The sequence below is a fragment of the Aedes albopictus genome, chromosome 3 (genome assembly GCF_035046485.1).
Source record: "Aedes albopictus strain Foshan chromosome 3, AalbF5, whole genome shotgun sequence".
Lineage (NCBI taxonomy): Eukaryota > Metazoa > Arthropoda > Insecta > Diptera > Culicidae > Aedes > Aedes albopictus.
The window spans coordinates 108,390,988-108,398,884 of record NC_085138.1 but is presented as its reverse complement, the minus strand read 5'-3'; the positions used below and the strand labels follow the sequence as shown (position 1 = coordinate 108,398,884).

Genomic DNA, 7,897 nt, shown 5'->3' with positions numbered 1-7,897 from the left:
ACAAGCCGTCCCCTAACACGGACATCAAATTGTAGACGGTCTTGTGTTGTTGCCCGAATCTAGAGGCCCCCTTAGGATTAGAAATTCCTAGACCAAAACAAGCTATGAATGCAGCAACAGATGCTGCGAACTAAAAGGCGAACCGCCAAACAAAATACAATTCTAGGATGACTGATGGACCAAGAACAATAATGAAACCTCGTCATCCTGGGATTGAACTTCGTTATCTATTTGGATAACTGGGCACAATTTATGTTATGTGTTGCGTGTTTTGTGCATTTGTAATGTTCCATTTTATTTTTCATATCTAAGTTCCCAGACGAGGGGCCCAATACGCAAAAGAAAATGCTACAATTGTAAGGCTCCAATGTTTCCGTTACATTGGCGCCCAACGTGGGGCGTTGTGCATTTATAAGGTTCCAATGTACTATTCGTTATAAAGTTTAGGGGCGAAGATAGGGCAGAAGTTGAATAATTTTCTATCTCCACAATAAATAAGTCATACTAATAAAGAGAGGGAAGCCCGGTGCGCCGTAAGCAACTCTCTGGATATCACAAAGTGCATAAAACTAACATAAAAACCGCAAAACCTAAATAAAAACTATATCTTCAGCTAACAAACCATATTAGAAAGTGAAAAGTGAATGATAACACGAAAAATGAGTTAAGAATTGAATAGGCAGATTGAGCTTCTCACAGCCCAAGAGAGATTACAGATTTTTGCTTTAGCATCAAGGGATGATAATCCCGATTATGAAAACGAAGATGCCAACACAGGTTTGTTACCGCGCGCGAGTACAGAGAGAAACACCACCGTTCAGTTCGATATATCTCACGTACTGGACGCAATTAAAATGATTATGCCCTACAAGGGAGACAAAAAAACATTAGCTGCTTGGCTCACATCGGTAGAGCAGAAAATTGAATTTGCTAAAAAGCTTTGCCCGTCCCCAACGGAACTTCGTAGAGTAATGCCCTTGTGGGTAAGCGTCATTAGAGATAAAATTCAAGACGAAGCTTTGCTCGCTAGACGTACCCCATGCGAATGAGATAACATCAAGAAAGTCCTTACCGAATATTTCGGAGATAAACGAGACCTTTCTAGTCTTGTAACACAAATTAGCTACTTAAAGCAGGGTCCGAATAGATGCATAACAGAGTTTTACAACGAGTGCCGCGAATTACTCTCGGCTATCGTTGCAAAGCTAGCTTTAGACCCAGAACTAAACAAATGCTTAAGAGTTCTATCCCAAAGCTATGAGGATTTGATACTTTATTCATTTATTGATAGCTTGAATGATCCATACTCTATAATTACTTACTAGAACAACGCAATTACGAAAGGGAGAAACCGTAGAACATACTCCGTTGTTCATTAAAACTTTCGAAACTTGCAAACGAATACTAGCCAAAACCAACATTTTGCAGTATCCAGATTTTGAAAAACCATTCGTCTTAACGACATATGCAAGTAACTTTGCTTTAGGAGCCGTGCTATCGCTAGGGCCTATAAATAAAGACAGATGAGTTAGCTTACGCTTCGAAAAAACTAACTAAGACCGAAAAAAATTATTCGACAATTGAAAAAGAGTTGTTAGCCATCGTGTGGACTACAAGTTATTTCCGGTCGTACCTCTTTGGTAGCATCAAAAACCTTTAACTTATGCTCTAAACTTGAAGACGCCTAACTCGAAGCTTGTCAAATGTAGACTTCAGTTATCCGAATACGACTTCGAGATAAAACATTGACCAGGTAAACAAAATGCCGTAGCAGATGCATCAAGTCGAATTCCTGAAATAAATGTCAATGAGGAGTCATCTGATTCGATTTCGGTACATTCAGCTTAATAACTTCTTTCACAATCAAATTATCGGCACTGAAAACAATTGAGATAAGAGGTATTCTTCATGACCTAAACGTTCAACAATATTTCACACCATCTAATCATAGTCATAACGGTATCGTGGAGCGTTTCCATTCTAGGTACAATAAGTGAAATCTTTCGAACACAATACATTCGTGACAATGATTCGTCGACCAAGCTTAAACCTAGGGAAGTATTTTACCCTATGAGTATCGATGATCCCCTTAGACATGGATGACATAACAGCAGCCAAGGACAAACGACTTTGCAAACAGCCACACTGTGTAAAAGCAAAGTTAGAACAACAGTTTCGCCCTCAAAAGGACATTGAGTCCAAAATGAAGGAAATAGAAATTTTGTGGCAAAAGAAAGATGAGCCATTTGACAGATACAAAGATACAAGTAGCGAAGAGTTAGGTCGTATCTTCAGTGATGACACGATCCCGACATAAATTACATGGATCAGCTGATTATTAGAAAGCAAACTTTATTTTGCAAAACAACTTTGTCCCACTTCGGACGAGAAAGCGGATGCTCTCCCGGGTAGAGATCAAGTACTGACGATCGAAATGTGATATTGGTTTGATTGAGATAAGAGGTAAAAGTACTGAAAATAATAGCAAAAAATTGTTCTTGAACCATCTAACGAATAGCAAAATTGATATTTGAAGATCTTACCAAGAGCTAAATGTGCTATAATGACGATGTTCCAGGAGTAAATTTGAGATATTATTTTCAGTACTTTTACCTCTAATATCATTCTTAGTTGTAACCCTCCCCCCCCCCCCCCCCCCCCTTCGGTTCGGACGTGTAAAGTCTGCAGTGGCAGTGCACCGAACACTCTGCTGATAATTGCATAATTGCATATCCCAGTATCAAGTATCCTACCATGCGCGAAAGTGATTACTCAGGTACCTAGTGCAAAATAGAACCCTCAGGTGTTGTGGACTTAGAAGTGACTATGGCCTCGCAAAGTGGAGGGGACCCCGGTCCCCTCCAGCTATCCTTATCATCAAACGGTGGTGCATAAGGTATGTCAACATTAACAAAGCGGACGGTAGACTAGAAGATCACAACATCTTTCTGGTCACCAAGTCCATTGAATCATACGCAAGTGCTGAAAAAGTGTGGAGCAACCGAAACGATGGTTCGCTGACGGTAGCTCTAAAGGAAAAATATGCGAAACGCATAGTTGAGCATATGAAATCCCTCGGACTCCACTCCTGTTACGGCAAAATTAGACACCAGGCTAAACACATCAAGGGCAGTGATTGCTTGCAATCAACTCATTCACCTTGATGAGAAGGACATTCTAAAGGAACTAGAAAATCAATACGTGATAAAGGTCCAACATATCGCACGGTCAAACGGCGAAAGAAAACGTACCAACAGTGGTCATACTCACGTTCTCAACCCCCACACCACCGGACAGAGTAGTCATCGGATGGCGACTATGTCGCACAGAAAAATACTGCAAACAAAACAAGCGACCTGGTCAGAATCATAACAAAAGAACGCACCAAATGGGAAAAAGAAATGGAAGCGAAGTTGCTTTCCATTTCCGCAAAAATGAAAGAACTGTCAAAAAAAGAAGATGAGATGAATAAGTGGTACGCCCACATCACGGACAAAGAAGCCGATTTCAAGGCGTACATCGAAAGAAAAGAAACCGAATTAAACGCTCTGGAAACCCACTGTAACTTCTTAACAAATGAAATGCAAAAGAAGGATGACTTAATAATAAGTCTTAATTGAATCACTCAAACAGCACATTGAGAAACAGCATCAAGAAATACAAAACATCAAGGAAAAACACGGGAAAAAGGTCAAGTTGGATAAAAAACACGAATCATCCCCAAACGTGAACTCGACGAAAAACCAAAAAGGAAAAAAAAAAAAAGGAACAACTGAGAACTACAAACGACTCGGAATCAGATACAATCGAAACCATGGAAGACGATAAATAGCAAACCAATCAAAAACAATCAAATGACCACGCTAATTCAATGGAACTGTAGCGCAATCCGAGGCAAAATCTCTGAACTACAACTGATAATCAACGAAAACGATCCAAGCATGATTGCTTTGCAAAAAACGAGAACTAAACCAAATACTAATTTCAAAATAAAAGGATACAACACCATGTTCAAGCATCGTACATCCGATCAAGGAGGCGTTGTCATAATGATAGCAGTGATAGGAAGCTATCAAGTGCAGTGCAGAATAAGTGTATTAATTAGAATAAACTAGGAGTATTTGCAACTAGTGTTTTTTTAAAACCTCCTATGTGAACTCCGTTGTATTATTATATGTTGAGGAGTTTTATGTCGAATGTTACGAGATATTATCAGACGTTCGAGCTAAAGTAATTCTGGAAGATAATTTAAAAACCTGTGCTAATAATATTATTGACACGTAGAAGATCAATTTCCACCATCAACGAATCGATTCTCACAAAGTCAATCTTTTGGTTAACGTATAACGTCGTTTAATTCAAACTCTATGCAAAGACCCGCCCATTGCCAAAGAAATTCTCAACAGCAAAACCAAAATCATAGTTCTTTCTAATTCTAATCTAGAAAGTACCCACCGAACTGTCAGCCTAAGATAGAACAAGAACCCCTTCACAAGCCCACGTCAGATAATTCACCTCCCACAAATCAAGTCCATTATCAAGAATATGAAGAACAGAATCAAGAACTTTCCGAAGAAGCGTATGGCTACTAAAATCCCTAAGAATCTCAAGAAGATATTGGCCCTGCCGATGAACAAGTACATCAAGTAACGAACGAATAACATCCAACAATGTTTCACCTTGCCTCGTTCTGATAACTTTCAATCGCGAGCAAGCGGCGGCCAAACTACCCTTTCAGCAAAATGATGTGTGCTGTGCCTTCTGTCCAGCAGTACCGTCTAGTATAGGTAGTGTGGAGATTATATGGGACGTGGTGGACTATCCACCAAATTATAGAAGAGAAGTATTATTTTATATGTCAAATGCATTCCAATTACAGTTTAATTTTTGTTTTAGGTTCATTTTCAAAGTAGCAGTTATAACCTCCCCGTGCAGGACCAAATCTTGTGTTATCTAAGGTTCCACTTGGTACAGACATGAAGATAGGAAATTGTAAGTAATTTAAGACATATATTAAATTTATTCTATCAAAACAAACCCCCAAATTAAGACTTTCAGTGGCACAGTTATAACGTTCACAGCGTTTAACATATTCACCACATTCCGCTTACTTTCACCACATAATTGATACAATTTAGTAAAAATGTTTTTTTCCTAAAAAAAAGTTCCTTTACTGGAACTGTATGATTCGTTGATAATGTTATTAGTGGGTATCTATAAAAATGGAAAAATGGAATATATTTAATACTTACGATATTTTAACTGGTTTGACTTGATGTTCGTCATTGTTGATTAGCTTCTGTATTTCTTCTGCAAGAGAGGGTCGGGCACTTGTTCGTCCCTCACTTAGTTCAATTTCCCATATGGGCGAATTACGCTATTATACTGTATGTAGGGTCTATGATCTTCAGTTTTCTTCTGCACTTAACACATTGTTCACAGTCTACTTGGCGGTCAACGTTTTCAAAGAACGCTTTACCACTGTCACCACTCACTGTTCTTCAGTGATATTAGGGTAGCATTTTTTTTTTTTTTCAAGTGAAATAGTTCAAAGTTCAGCTTCATACTTAAAGTTCTTTTCAGTAGTAACCAGTTGGGTCTTGGGTCACTTGGGACACATAGCACACGCGAACAGTCAGTCATAAATGGCGTTCCTTCTGCGACTTCGGCGGAAGTTTCCGCTGTCACCACTTTGAACCGTGTTGACCGAGTGGTCGGGTTTTGGAGTACTGAGTGAAAAACTCAGTGAATTTAGCTTGAAAATAAAAATGGCAGCGTTTTCGCAGATAACAGCCCTAGTATTCCACAATTTGATGGGAATCCAGATGAATTGGATGTTTTTATAAGACAAATTGTCTTATACCGTCGCCAAAGCATTTGTAGACAATTTTATATGCAAATTTGGTGCACCTAAAGAATTAGTAACTGATAATGGTGCAAATTTTGTTAGCAATTTGATGAAAAATGTTTGTAAAATTTTGAGAATCAAAAAGATTACAACTACTGCCTACCATCCCCAAGCAAATCTTGTAGAAAGATCAAATAGAGAATTAAAAATCTATTTATGACAATTCATTGGCGGAGATTACAAAACATGGGATCAACTTCTTCCGCATTTTACATTTTAGTATAATACGACAATAAATTCGTCAACTGGATTTACACCTTTTGAGTTACTTTATGGCAGAGCTGCGAGAATTCCGAACTCAATCTACAGAATGAGAGATATGGAACTAACTTATTGCGATTATGCAGATGATCTAAAATTAACCTTTGAAAATTTTCATGATAAAGCATGAGAGCTTGGTTGTATCAAAGAAAAAACGAAAAGAAATTTACGGTAAACAAACTAATGAATGGTAACCAATGTGGGGTGACATGGTTCTTGGTGGTGTATTTATGGAGAGGACCCTATGCAGTGGTCAGCTTTCCAAGTGAACAAACAACAATTATTAAAAATGGTAAAAGACTGGAAAAAGTTCATAATAACAGACTTCGAAAGTATAATGATTATTATATATATGATTAATGAACAGATACAACTGCATGTAATATGTAAATATCAAAACATATTTAATTGATTGCACATATTTAAATGTTAAGAAATTGTATATATATATAAATGAAATATCATTAATTTTGACAGAAGTTTGGTCAAACCATATAATTTCACATATACTTTTTGTAAAAAAAAAAAGAAAAAAATGCCATATTCTTTATTTGAAGTTCTTTAGGATTGATGCTATTTTTAAGCTAATTGTATATTATTAAAATTAATATTGAGCATGTCAAATTAATAATAGTGTAAATTAAGAGTTAACACTTGCATAACCAATTACTTTTAAGAACAAATAAGCTATGCTAGATGAGAAATAAAAAATATAATATTTCAATTATATAAATCAATACATTTATAAGTCACTATTTAATGAACAATTAAACTGTAAATATAATAAAATATGATACTATAACACAGCGTGGGCCAACGAAAATGTGAGTATCTGGCTACATTTCACATTGACCGGGCCTTTAAGGTATATGATGACAAATGCTAGGCCAAATTCTTGGACGCTGCCCTCTGTTGGGTTGGCGTCCTGGTCTTTTTATATTTTTTTTATTATATTGTTTCGTACAGTAACACATATATATATATCACGGATTTTCTTCGGTAAATCCGTGATTTAATCTGTCGTCGGTGGAAATTGGCCAAAAGTTCCGGTCCTCAGACTTCTGAGGCGGAATGGCTAGTGACCAGAGAAGGCATCATCATTCGTAGCCGGCATACCGCGGAATCGAAGGCAAGCAACATATCAGTCAATTACATAATCATATAAAAGAGCAGTCATCGGAAGGTAGAGGGTATTGGAAATTCTTTGAAAGAACGAGATCACCACACACGAGAGGGTGCATATATGGAAAGCGAATCAAAACAATATTCAACATACAAAAATCATATCATCAAAAGACGTTTATTGAAGCCAAGTTATGTGCTTAACCAAAATTGTAATTATATATAAGACTTAAGTTTTGAATAAAGTTTGAGTTGTAGTTTTAACCGCGGCTTCTACTATGTCGGATGACATGTCCACTTGATCACTCGGGTTCGGGTCAACGCGTACATGTGTTTCCTTTCGAAAATACATGATGCACTACTTCTTGGTAGACACCAGCTATATGCACGGTTTGTTGCAACATATTTAATAGAAATTACTATGATAGATGGCATCTTATCCCGGGTAATAAGGAACGAACAACGTATTCTTTCGCCATCCTTGGTTTGAACAACATGTGCGCCTAAGAATGCTGAAACGCGCACCCTATGCACTATACATGGCGACCGTGACAGTTGTTCAGTTTATACATACTGAGATTGCCAAGTCGCAGTCGGAGACCATTT

General features: G+C 37.5%; 1 long non-coding RNA gene across 1 annotated transcript; it reads left to right on the top strand.

The window, feature by feature from the left end:
- The first annotated feature begins 2,659 nt into the window (after positions 1-2,659).
- On the top strand, positions 2,660-5,977 carry LOC134291508 (uncharacterized). Its single transcript, XR_009999121.1, has 2 exons — positions 2,660-2,959; positions 3,460-5,977. It is a non-coding gene; the product is annotated as an uncharacterized LOC134291508 (long non-coding RNA).
- The last annotated feature ends 1,920 nt before the right edge of the window (positions 5,978-7,897 follow it).